The following is a 13981-nucleotide window of genomic DNA, read 5'->3' on the forward strand; positions in this document are numbered from 1 at the left end:
TATTTTCAATTTATTCTTGCTCTTTTCCCCTAACAAATATATTTTAAAATTAATTTGTTCAATTCATCAAAAAAATGTCTAATTTTATAGTAATTGTTTGAAACAAAAAAAAATAATTTTGGCAATATATTCATTCATTCAAAAATTAATTTTGGCAATATATTCATTTTTATAGTGGCTATTTTTCCTAGCATCGATAATTTCAAGTTCTTCCACTTCTCCAGATCTCATTTAATTTGTTGGGTTAATTTTGTATAATTATCTTCTAGTATATTGTTGCACATCTTACTGTGATTCCTAAATATTTTACTTTCTTCACCACCTGAAGTTTTATTTTTTTAACCAATTCATTTTTCTGTTTATCTGTAACGTTTTTGACTAGTATTTTCATTTTTTCTTTATTTTCAAATCTGCCACTTTGCCATATTATTTTTCTGAATAGAATAGAATAGAATAGAACAGAATAACAGAGTTGGAATGGATCTTGAAGGTCTTCTAGTCCAACCCCCTGCTTAAGCAGGAAATCCTACACCATTTCAGACAAATGATTATCCAAAATCTTCTTAAAAACTTCCAGTGTTGTAGCATTCACAACTTCTGGAAGCAAGTTGTTCCACTGATTAATTGTTCTGTCAGGAAATTTTTCCTTAGCTCTAAGTTGCTTCTCTCCTTGATTAGTTTTCAACCATTGCTTCTTGTCCTACCCTCAGATGTTTTGGATAATAGTTTGACTCCCTCTTCTTTGGCAGCCCCTGAGATATTGGAACACTGCTATCATATCTCCCCTAGTCCTCCTTTTCATTAAACTAGACCTACCCAGTTCCTGCAACTGTTCTTCATATGTTTTAGCCTCCAGTCCCCTAATCATCTTTGTTGCTCTTCTCTGTACTCTTTGTAGAGTCTCCACATCTTTTTTACATCATGGTGACCAAAACTGGATGCAATATTCCAAGTGTGGCCTTACTAAGGCATTATAAAGTGGTATTAACACTTCATGTGATCTTGATTCTATCCCTCTGTTTATGCAGCCTAGAACTATGTTGGGTTTTTTGGGCAGCTGCTGCACACTGCTGGCTCATATTTAAATGGTTGTCCACTAGGATTTCAAGATCCCTCTCAGTTACTACTATTGAGCAAGGTACCACATATACTGTACCTGTGCATTTTGTTTTTCTTGCCTAAATGTAGAACTTTACTTTTTTCACCATTGAATTTCATTTTGTTAGATAGCGCCCAATATTCAAGTCTGTCAAGATCCTTCTGAATCGTAAGCCTATCTTTTAGAATGTTGGCTATTCCTGACAGCTTTGTGTCATCTGCATATTTGATGAGTTCCCCATCTATCTCCTCATCCAAATCATTGATGAAGATGTTGAAGAGTACTGGGCCCAAAACAGAGCCTTGGGGTTCTCCGCTGCATACTTCCCTCCATGTAGATGCAGTTCCATTGAGAATTACACATTGAGTGCGGTTGGTCAGCCAGTTACGAATCCATGTGGTGGTGATGCTGTCTTAACCCACATTTTTCTACTTTATCTAATAGTAGGTTGTGGTCTACTTTATCAAATGCCTTACTGAAGTAAATTATATCGACAGTATTCCTCTGGTCCACTCATTTTTGTCACTTTGTCAAAGAATGCAATAAGATGAGTCTGGCAACAAAACCCATGTTGGCTTTTGGTTATTACTTTGTTAGCTTCAAGGTGTTTGCTGATTGATTGCTTGATTATCTTTTCGAGAATCTTCCCTGGTAGTGAGGTCAGACTGATAGGTCTGTAGTTTCCTGGATCTATTTTTTTTTTCTTTTTTGAAGATGGGAACTATATCAGCTCCTTTCCGGTCCTCTGGCAGTTCCTCGGTGCTCCAGGATCTTTGAAAGATATAGTTCAGTGGTTCTGAGATCTCGTCTGCCAGTTCCTTTAATGATTTGAACTCGTCTAGGGTAGACAGATGCTCACTTATCATTTTCTTCCCTATTTTAACTTGTGTTCCTAATCTGTTTTTTGTGGTACTATTTTTGATAGGCTGGACTGTTTTTTCCCCTTTGTGTGAAGACAGATGCAGAAAATGAGTTAAGTAGTTCTGCTTTCTCCCTGTTGCTTGTCACTTCTTGCCACTTTCTCCCAGCAATGGACCAATTGTTTCCTTGACTTTTTTCTTGTTTTTAACATGTTCGAAGAAACTTTTGTTGTTGTTGTTATTTTTTACTTTTGTTGCAAGTCTTTGTTCATTGTGAGCCTTAGCTTTCCTCACTTCATTTTTATAGGCTCGGCTTTTGCTGATATTCTGCCTTAGTTATTTGCCCCTCTTTCTACTTTTTATACCTGGCAATTTTGTCTTTCAACTTGTCAAAGAGTTCTTTATGCAGCCATGTTGGTTTCTTTTGAGAGCTGTTATTTTTCTTCTTCATTGATATTGTGCTAGACTGGGCTTTTATAATCTCACGTTTCAAAATTTCCTAAGCTTCTTGAGTTGTTTTCCCCTTGAGGATTCTCATCCATGGAATCCTTCCCAAGCTCTCTCTAAGTTTATTGAAATTAACTCTCTTAAAGTCCAAGACTCTAGTTTGACTTTGTTCTACTTCTTGTGCTTGCATAATGTTGAATTCCAATATTGCATGATCACTTGCCCCCAAGGTTTCTGTAGCTTCAACACCTTCTATCATTTCATTTCTGTTAGTGAGAAGTCCAATGTGGCTGATACCCTTGTTCCCTTCTCTACTTTTTGGGAAACAAAGTTGTCTGCTAGGTTTGTTAGGAACATGTTGGATCTTCCACGGTGCAGAGTTTGTCTCTCAGTTGATGTCAGGGTAGTTAAAATCCCCCATTACTATTGTGATGTGCTTCCTACATACCTTAGTTAGGTGACTAACAAAAAGTTAATCTATTTCCTCTGTTTGGTTGGGTGGCCTATAGTATAGACCTATGGCAATGTCATTTTTTCCCATTTAATATGGACCCAAATGCATTCAAGATAGTTTTCATCATTGTTGTGCTCTGTTTCTGTAGAGATGTACATATTTCTTATATATATTTGGTCTAGTTTCCGAAGTGAGGCATGGGAGGAGTCACACATAGGTATTAACCCAGCCCTTTTGCCCTTGAGATTGAGGTAAATCTTGAGGCCACACCTCCATTCCTCCTTCTGACCTCTCAGATTAACCTCAGTCTCCGGCCCAGAAGGAGTGTTTTTCCTGACTCTCCCTCACTTCGTAGACTTAGGAATTTTTTTTACAGGATTTTTTGTTTTAGCTTCTCACCTTTTGGATTGCTGCACCTTCCTTCTTCGTGCTCCACGCGCCTAGCGTTCCAAACCTCACTGCTTGCTAGCGCGTTCCCCTGGCAGCCAGACGGTCGCGTAAGAGGGGAAGCAATCTCTGAGCCGCGTGGCTCATCCGAGCGGCTACAAATGATCCAGAAGACCCCTGCAGGCAACGGAGGACAGAAGGCCCTGCAGGATCATCTCTCGTCCTTCTCAAGCCCCAGAGGAGATCGGGCCACAGATCGGCGGCCGCCATCTTCAGATCTGCCATCTTGGATCACGTGAGTGAGCGCGTGGCCGGCAGACCTTCTACGGTCGCCGAGAGCACTCAAGAAGCACTGAGGAGGCCGGAAGAGGCCTAGAGCAGCCTCCATTCTTCCGGTGATCCGCAGAGGGGCCTGGATTTTCGGTGCGTGCTGGCACTCGAGCCGTAGGTCGACGGCTGGGGAAGGAAGCGCGAGCTACAAGAGCATCGCGCAAAGCAGCTAAGCCGGCAGAGAGTGAGGAGGGGGTGATCCGCAGAATCGTAAGTTGGATGGCGGAGGCGGCAGGGAGTGGGGCTGCTGGGCCTAGATCCCTAGGGGACTTGGACCCGTGCGAGGGGACCTCTAGAGGAGCTTCCCAGGTCACCAGAGGGAGGTCCCCCGCCAAGAGAAGCACCCCCAGGGCATCCAGGAAGGAGACCCATGCTAAAGGGGGTAGAGTTAGCAGGGCCTCCACAAGAAGATTTAGGGCTACCATCAGCCCTTCCCCTTCCAGGTCACGCTCCCCCCGCAAGCTGCCTACACTGGTAGAGGCCCAGGTGCCCCTCCCTGGCTCTCCTAGGAGCTCAGACAGAGGGCCCAGTTCTTTTTTTTTTTTTTTTTTTTAATATATTTTATTCATTTTCACATTCCATTTTACAATCACTTATATACAGGGTATTTGCTATAAGAAAAAAATAAAAATAAAACAAAATAAAACAAAATAAAAAAGAAAACACAACTCATCATTCACAACCCCACCTGACACTTCCATCCTCCATACACCCCATCTACCCCCTCCAACTTTCCTTTCCTCCCTCTAACACTCCCCTCCTACTTCCCTTTCCCCTCAAACCTTCCTTCTCCCCTTACTCCCAACACGCCCTCCTTACTCCTTCCTTACTCCTTCCTTACTCCTCCCTCTTCTTTCCCTCTACCTCCCTCCTTGGTGTATGCCTTTATTCAAGTGTTGTTTAATCTGATAAAAAGTAAAATAAACCAAGGAAAAAAAAATATAAAGAAAGAAAAGAGAAAAAAACGGAAAAAACAACAACCGTATATAAGTGCATTCTTGTTCTTATTGAGACTATATTAACACCCACCCACCCACCCCCCATAAATCCCCATCCCTAATCCTCCCGACTTCCCGGGGCCCACACCTGGCACTGCCTTCTATCTAAAGTATCTTGTGTTCGTATGGATTAAAAATAAAAGTAATATATTAAAGGAAAGAAAAACTATCTATGCTTAAATAGTGTAAGTCATTCTATCTATATTTTATTCTCGTCTCTTACTTCTTTGTTATTTTCCCCAACCTCCTGTAGACTCTCCCGTTCCTCTTCCTTAACCTTGTATTCAGATAAACATTTGTACAAATTTGTATAGACATCAATATACAATCTAGCTCAAAAATAATCCCTTCTAGTAAAATTTAAGCAGCGTGGATCATTCCACATATTCAAATATTACTTTACAGAAGAATAATCAAACTTTCCCTTCTAATAGGATTTAAACAGCGTAAATAATCTTTCTTAACCTTATTTTCAAACAGTAATTCAAAATAATCTAACCAAACTTTCCCTTCTTAGTAAAATTTAAGCAGCGTGAATCAAGTATTACTTTACACAAAAATCAGTTTACATTCTATCTTAAGATGATCCCGACCGGCTTTCCCTTCTAATAGGATTTAAACAACGTAAATCATTCCGCATGCATTTTACCCTCATCCCTTGCTTGTCTGATATTTACCACTATCAAATTTATGCAGACATTAGTTTAAGATCTAGCTCAAAATAATTTCACCAAATTTTCCCTTCTAATAAGAATTAAATAGCATGGATCATTCCACATATTCAAATAATACTTTCAACAAGAATCAGTTAACCTTCTGTTTTAAAAAATAATCTCGTCCAGCTTTCCCTTCTAACAGAATTTAAACAACATAAATCATTTTGCATCCTTTTACATATATACATTCAATATCACCCCACCAATATACGTAAATCATTCCGCATGCATTTTACCCTCATCCCTTGCTTCTCTGATATTTACCACTATCAAATTTATGCAGACATTAATTTAAAATCCAACTCAAAATAATTTCACCAAGCTTTCCCTTCTAATAAAAATTAAATAGCATGGATCATTCCACATATTCAAATAATACTTTCAACAAGAATCAGTTTACCTTCTGTTTTAAAGTAATCCCTTCTAACAGAATTTAAACAACATAAATCATTCCGCATTCATTTTACATATATACAATCAGTATCACCCCACCAATAAGTTCCGCTTTTTCTACCGGAGAGAGGTCGCAAACCCCCATTCAGTCCACAACTTTGGCAAATATTTTAAAATGTCTAAATCCTCGATCTCCGCTTTTCTGCTTCTCCGAGGGAGGAAAGGCTACCCCCTCCATCTTGCAGCCATGTGGTCTGTTGCTTGCCTTCTCCTTCAGCTTGTCTCTCCTCTTTTCCAAGTGAATCAGGAAGTCCCGCCTTCAAAGTCTTGTAATAGAAATCTCGAGCCTCCGAAACAGAGTTAAGACGAAGTCTTTGATTCTCAAATGTGACCGTAATGCCGGCTGGGGCCTCCCATCTATATTGAATCTGTTGATTTCTAAGCTCTTTAGTTAAAAAAGCATAGTCTCTTCTTGCTCTCAACATCTGGAAAGGTATTTCTTTGAAGACAATCAAGTCCTGGTCATCAACTCGCAGACTATTATTATGAAACTTTTGTATAATCGCGTTTCTGGATTCTTTTGTGGAAAAATATATAATTATGTCCCTCGGGAGCTGTCGCTGTTCCGCTACCAACGAGTTCTGGCGATAGATTTTCCGAATCTGCCAATCAAAGTTAAGTCTCGGGCTTCCCACCGCATGGCTGAAGGCTTCAACAAAGGTCTGTTTCAGATTCTCTCGCTCCTTTTCGTGGAATCCTCTGACTTTTATTGCGAATGCCTTCTTATTAAAGTTTATCATCACGAGCTGTTCTTGAGTGTCTCTAATTTTTTGTTGTAATATTTGAATATTAGTAGTCAAATTAAAATTAGCCTCCTCCAAGCTTTCCAATTTATTCTCTATTTCAGCAGAATAATCTGACAGGGCAGACACGGCTGCAAACGTATTCGCCTTCATTTGGTCAATTTTAGACTTTAAATCATCATATAGCTCCAATACAAATTCCTTAATTTCTTGTTTAAAATCATTAAGCATTTGAAAGAAAAATTCCTGTGTTAAAAATTCTCCAGTAGAGGGCGTAGGAGACAAGGGCTGCGATTCCAGTATAGATTCTTTAGATTCTTTAGGCACATTTGTAGAGAGACGCTTCGATTTTGTGCCATTATAAATAAACAAATAAACAGCGCTTTCGCTCCCCTCTGTTTCCAAAAAAAAAATTTATTTTGTTAAGGAGCGGTCTGCAGGAAGGTAAAACCGGCTAAGTACATCCCCTATCAGTCACCAACGGGGAGAAATCGCCATTTTGAAGTCCGTTTAAACAAAGAAGCCTCTAAGACAAATGGTGCTGGTGTTTAAGATAGTAATAAAAGCATAAATCTCACAGGGGTGGGACCCGCCCGGGTGGGACCCGCCCGTATTAATCCTAGCTTCAAACAACTTTGCTTTGTCCTGGGGGGGGGGGGCTCGCCTGTCTGGGGCTGCAAAAAAAGGCAGCTGAGAAGAACTGGCTGGAGATAAAAGCTCCGCTCACGCTGGATCTAATCTCTGTCCACAGCCAAAAAAAAAGAGAAAGGCTGTGAATTACGAATAGACCCTAGCACACAGAGCTACTCCCTGCCCCTTTCTTAGCCAAAAAGGGGTGATATCTATGATCTTATTTAGATATACAGACCAGATCTCTGAGAGGAGCTCGGTTGAGCCCTCCTCGGCAACAGGCTCCGCCCCCCCGGTCAGAGGGCCCAGTTCTTTATCACCCCCCTTTCGCCTGCCCATCCATCTGACACTAGGGGTGATCCCTTTGGGTGCAGGGTTCCCAGCCCTGCAAGGCACAGGCTGGCACTGCAATCCCCAGAGGCAAGGGACTTCTCACAGCCTCCAGAGCTCCGTCCCTCCCTCTCACAGCTCCCTGATAGCTTTCAGGAGGTTTTAGCCAGGGCCATAGCTCAAGGGATTGCTTCTGTGATGAAACATCAGTCCCAGGGCTCTAAATATAGGTCTTCCTGGGACCAGCCCAGGGATCACCAGAGCCGTTCCAGAGTCTCTGCTACCAGGAGCTTTAAAGGAGCGTTATTTTCTCGCGTTGGGGAGGGTTGCGGCTTTGCCCTTAACTGCTTCTTCTATCTTGGATAGAGCAGATCGGCTGAGCATGGCTCTCTCTCTGCTTACTTGGGTGGATCTGGCGGGAGGAGTGGGCTTCCTTGCTGGGCCTTGGGGGGAGGCGGAACTGTTGCCCAAGAGTGAGAGCAACTCCCAGCCGCCTCTGGGTGTGGACAGACTATGCAGGAGGGCAGGAAAGAAGCCGTTCTTGACAGAGACTAGAGAGCCCATGCTGGGAAAGAGAGGAGGTGGGCTGGCTTGAAAATGGGGGGGCGGTTTGCGGGTGGTGTGTCCTTCGCTTGTTGGGGCACTCCCCTTTGCTCTTAGTGGCGGGGGCTGCATTTTCCCATCATGGCGTGGCCGAGGGCTGCAGTACCTTCATGCCCCACCTGGCTTTCGAAAGAGCGGGCTGAGGGGCTCCATTGGGGTGGTTGGCACCCAGCGGGTCCCAGGCGAGGGGACAATGAGATCCCAGATTGCACGCAGGAGCAAGGGCGCCTTTAGGCTTGTGGCTTTCTCAGCGCCGTTGCAAAATGGGCAGAGATGACCCTCCTTCCCCCGATGCCAGCACCTTCCACCTGCAGCAGCCGTGCCCCACCACCTTTGGAGGCAACAGAGACAACTGCTCCTCTTGGTGGGGTGGCCGTGATCTCATTGTCCTGGCCCAAAGCCTTGTGACACCCCCCCCCTCTACCTGTTCAAGCGTGGCTGACCTGTGAGGGCGCCGTTTCTTGCTGTCATTTGTGGGGCTAAAGCTGTGTGAAACAGCCTCCCCCACCCCAGCTCGCCTGTCTCTTTAATGTCACCATGCATGCTCCCCCTGAAATGAGCCTGTCCTCAGTAGAAAGCAATTGGGAAAGGATGGATGTGTATGTTTGTGTATGTGTGTGTGTGTGTGTTTGGAGAGTGGAATAAGGTAAGGCGGAAGAACGGAGGCTTCTCGGCTCGCTCTCGCCTCCCAGATAGCTTTTCCAGCAGAGGTTCCTGTGTTAGGATGCCCCACCTTTTCCTCCTTTTCCCATTTGGGGGGGGGGGAAGGAACTGGTGCTAGAGGATGGGAATCTGACATCTGTCCAGAGGCTGATGAGCCCAGGAGCAGTGCGCCTGCAAAGCCCAGCTGAGCGGAGGGACACAGGGCATCCCAACACAGGAACCTCTGCTGGAAAAGCTATCCGAGAGGCGACAGCGAGCCAAAATGCCTTTGTTCTTCCTCCTTATCTTATTCCCCACTGCCCCGTTCCCCCCCACACACATTAAATCCTTTCCCAATTGCTTTGTCCTGCTCGAGCCCTTTAGACAAAGACACAGGGAAGCTGGGGTGGGGGGAGGGACGCGGCAACAGCCCCGGCACACACGGCACACACTCCTTGCCCACTGTGGCTGCCAGGGCTTCTCCTTCATCATGGGCTCCAAGAGGAGGAGGGAACCCCGTTTCCCCCATTGGGAGCTCTGCAGGAAAAGCCATCTGGGAGACGAGAGCAAGCTGAGACTTCACAGGGGACAAAGAGAGAGAAACAGAGAAATAGAGAGAGAAAGAGAGGGGGAACAGAAAGAGAAAAAGAGAGGGGAGGGAGGGAAAGAGAAAGGGAGGAAGTGGGGAAAGAGAAAGGGGGAGCAAGGGAGAAAGGGTGGGAAGGTGGGAAGGAGAGGGGGTAAGAGAAACAGAGGGGGATGGGGGAAGAGAGAGGGAGGGAAAGAGAGAAATGATATTGAAGGATCAGATGGTGGAATGTATGTACAGATGAGACCCTGTGGATTAGAGGAAGGGTCAAATGTGGAGATAAGATCTTGATGTGGATGGAATGGACATGAGAGTGAGGAATATGAATTCTGATAAAAAAATTATCTTGTCTTAATTTCTTTGCCTTGCCAATTAAGGGCGTTGCTCCTTCTTGTCTCTCTCACTGAAGTGGGAATGGGGTGGGGTGGAGTTTGCTGCCTCAGACAAAAGTTTTAAACTGCTTTTACTTTTCTCTGCAGAAGGAGGGGGGGGGTCGCAGGGGAGCTGCCACAGATAAAACTGTTTGTTCTTTTATTCTGTTCTGCAATAGGAAGGGTGGGCTGCACATTAACAGCAAGACAGAAGTTAGCACCTTAAAACTACTAGCCAGGATATTAAGAACAAGAATAGCTCACATAAGAAAACCCCAAAACCCTCATAGCTGGCACATTTTCAAGATACCTGTGACCTGGGATGATGTGATATTTATCTATTTAACATATCAAGCGTAACAGGTTAGCGGGGCTGAAATCCAAATAACCAATCAATACTGTGCATGCATTATTAGGGGAAGGGTGAAGGGTTGAATGCGACACCCTTTGACTATAAAAACTGCTGTAAGATCCTAATCTTGGCCCTTGGTTAGCTTTTCAAACCAGGGTCCTTATATCTTGGTACCAAAATAAAAGTATAATTCTATATCACACCTTGTGTCCGGTGACTTATCGGCTTCGACACCAAGCGAGAGTCCAGGTTTGCGAATAACAATATTACAAAAGTTTTTTTAGTGTTGCTAAACATAATAGTTCAAAGACAGAAAAAAAGGGGGCATAAAAGTGCATTTAGCACATTTTTCTTAGAATAATTAGCTGAACTATGCCTTGTTTATCATTATTTTAGGTAGTAAAACTTCATTATTCGGGTTAAATTGCCATGTTGGCACTTTGCGATAAATAAGTGGGTTTTAGGTTGCAGTTTGGGCACTTGCTGCCAAAAAGGTTCCCCACCACTGCCCTAGACCAACACTCTGGCTCCAGTTCTAGAGATCTCAATAGACTTGAACATTGGGCCCTATTCAACAAAGTGAAATTCAATGTAGAGAAAAGTAAAGTCTTACTCTTAGGCAAGAAAAAACAAAAATATGCATACAGATTAGATAAAACCTGGTTTAATAGCAGTAACTATGAGAGATCTTGGAATCCTTGTGGACAACCAATTAAAAATGTAGTGTGCAGCAACAGACAAAAAGCCAATGCAATCCTAAATTGCATTAACAAAAGGGATTGAAGCAAGATCACATGAGGTACTAGTACCACTCTCTAAAGCCTTAGTAAGAACATACCTAGAATACTGCATCCAGTTTTGGTCACCACACAGTGAAAAAGATGTTGAGGCTCTAGAAAGAGTGTGGAAAAGAGCAAGAAAGATGATTAGGGGCCTTGAAGCTAAAACATATAAAGAATGGTTACAAGAACTGGGCATGGCTAGTCTAGTGAAGAGATGGACGTGGGGTGACCTGATAGCAGTGTTCCAACATTTGAAGGGCTGTCACAGAGAAGAGGGGAACAATCTATTTTCCAAAATACCCGAAGGCCAGACAAGAAACATTGGATGGAAAATGTTGTGTATTCAGATACATTGAAAAGGGCCAGCAACCACTCTGCTGAGCCCTAATTGGCCTAGGGGCATTAGAGGCTGTTGCTAGCCTCCAAGAAGCAGCTAGGCTCCTCTAATTGGCCAAGGTACTGCAGCAGCAGTTGCTGTGCAGTATCTGGCTCTGATTGGTTATTTGGGTTGTTACATGTCTTATAAATACTGGGGCGCGATCTGTTACAATTCGAATCGCTGTCACCTTGCTTATGTATAATAAATTCCATCTTACTGGCTATTCCATGGCTCCTGTGATCCCTGCAAACCCATCTACAACACTGGCGACGAGGGTGGGATCCGCGATTCCCACGGAGCCTGGAACGAGAAGAAATAGCCAGTCGCAGCAACCTCTACTTCGCACAACTCCAGAGGCTACCAAGCCTCCCCCGTTGGAGCCTGCTGACGTCTACGCCAACTTGGCATCGATCTGGCACGGCCTCTGCCCGTGGGACAGAGAGCCGCCGATGCGCAAGGACGAGCAACGGACCGAGAGGCTCAACCGTGAAGAGCCCGTGAAGGACCCGCCGGAACCCACGGCCAGCTCGAGCCCAACTGAAGGAGAGTCCAGCAAGAGAAGCTTCAACCTCTGCGGAAGCCAATCTCAGCTGGTACTGTTTGGGCCCGAGGTTGTTGGGTGGCCTGTGCACTTCAGGGAGCCAGCCAGCCGTGCCGATCGCCGAACTGCGTCGCGATCCGGCAACTCAGCCTGCCTGCAAAGTCTGCCTGCTTCTCTGCTGCTAAGGCTGCCCACCAGCCAGCCAGAAAAATTAAAGCCTCGTTGCCTGACCCGGAGAGAGAGAGGGAGAAAGAAGGAGGAGGACAGAGGCGTGTCCCTGCCGTCTGTCTCCTGCCTTGCTTCCTCGGCCTCCCGTCTGCTCCGCGCCAGCCTCCTCGGCCTCCCACGGCCTCCGCGCCCTCCCAGAAGGGCCCCGATGTCTCCGCGGCCTCCGCGCCAGCCCTCTCGGCCTCCCGTCGCCTCTACGGCCTCCCACGGCCTCCGCGCCCTCCCAGAAGGGCCCCGATGTCTCCGCGGTCTCCGCGCCAGCCCTCTCGGCCTCCCGTCGCCTCTGCGGCCTCCCACGGCCTCCGCGCCCTCCCAGAAGGGCCCCGATGTCTCCGCGGCCTCCGCGCCAGCCCTCTCGGCCTTCTGTCGCCTCTGCGGCCTCCCAAGGCCTCTGCGCCCTCCCAGAAGGGCCCCATTCCTCCGCGCCTGCCTTCACGGCCTCCCCGAGCCTTGCCGCTGTGCCTCTCCTCCGGCCAAAGCCTCCCGATGCTGGGAGGAATGCTGAAATCCCTCCTGCCTGCCTCACCGATCTCCATGCTGCCCGGCCAATCCACAACTCCTGAAAGATATCAGCAAGCCGCGAGCCGCCTCCAGGGCCGTTCTGCAAGCCAGGACTCTAAAAAAAAAAAAACTCCTTGGGGTCTGTTGGGCATGCGCAGTAAAATTGGGGGGAATTTTAAACTAAATAAAATAAAATGTGAATAAAGCAGCTGGAGGGAAAGGGAGGAATGGAATTGTGAATTGAGTAAAGCAACTGGAGGGACAGGGAGAAATGCAAATGTGAATTGTGTAAAGCAACTGGAGGGAAGGAGAAACGTAATGCAAACAAATTAACTGGAGAAACGTAATGCAAACAATTAGCTGGGGGGAAAGGGAGGAATGTGAATTGAGAACTTGGGAAAAGTGAGCTAATAAAGAATAAAGTGAGCTAACAAAAGAACAAAGTGTACTTAGCTGGAGAGAAGGAGGAACGTAACGTAATGGGAATAAATTACTGGAGGGAGGAGAAATGCAAATGCGAATAAATGAGCTGGAGGGAAGGAGAAAGACATAGAATTGCTTCTTAAAGTGAACCACACACACACATGTAATAGTTCATTCACGGAATGCTGTTGGGGATGAATCAATAAAATTGGGGGAACTGCTGTTGAAATGTATTAATAAAAATAATTCTCTTAACCTGGGGGATAATGCAAAAGTAAATCTCAAAGTGGCTTGTTATAATTTGGAGTCCTCCACCCTCCCCCATCAACTAATCTGGGGGAAAGGGGTGTTGTGTATTCAGATACATTGAAAAGGGCCAGCAACCACTCTGCTGAGCCCTAATTGGCCTAGGGGCATTAGAGGCTGTTGCTAGCCTCCAAGAAGCAGCTAGGCTCCTCTGGCCAAGGTACTGCAGCAGCAGTTGCTGTGCAGTATCTGGCTCTGATTGGTTATTTGGGTTGTTACATGTCTTATAAATACTGGGGCGCGATCTGTTACAATTCGAATCGCTGTCACCTTGCTTATGTATAATAAATTCCATCTTACTGGCTAATCCATGGCTCCTGTGATCCCTGCAAACCCTTCTACAACAGAAAATGATCAAGGAGAGATTTAATTTAGAAATAACGATAAATTTTCTGGCAGTGAGAACCAATGAAATAGCTTGCCTTCAGTAGTTGTGGGTGCTTCATCACTGAAGGCTTTCAAGAGACTGGACAGCCACAATCAGAAATGGTATAGGGCCGGGATGGCAAACCTATGGCACACGTGCCACATGTGGCACACGGAGCCATTTGTCAGGGCACGCATGTGCGCACTGGCCAGCTGAGTTCTTTTAAAAGCCATTTTTCGCTCTCCCAAGCTCTAGAGGCTTTATAGAACTTGGACTTAATCTTCGTAAACGTCAACGTCCACAAGGCAGTGACCGTTGCATTGTGAAGGCCAAAGGCAGAACGTCACGGATTACAGAGTTGTTTATCCGTGTGTTGTCCTGCCATTGGATTCTCAGCTTGTTTCACGGTTCCGTCGCCACGGGAACCAAGACTCCCCATTTATCCAGGCT

At 45.3% G+C, this 13981-nt stretch overlaps 1 protein-coding gene across 6 annotated transcripts in view; it reads left to right on the plus strand.

Annotated features, from left to right (window-relative positions):
- Positions 1–13981, plus strand: part of PHKA2 (phosphorylase kinase regulatory subunit alpha 2) — a 117444-nt gene that overhangs the window by 33209 nt on the left and 70254 nt on the right. The gene's annotated exons all lie outside the window — the stretch shown is intronic.

This window comes from Thamnophis elegans, chromosome 11, assembly GCF_009769535.1.
Source record: "Thamnophis elegans isolate rThaEle1 chromosome 11, rThaEle1.pri, whole genome shotgun sequence".
NCBI lineage: Eukaryota > Metazoa > Chordata > Lepidosauria > Squamata > Colubridae > Thamnophis > Thamnophis elegans.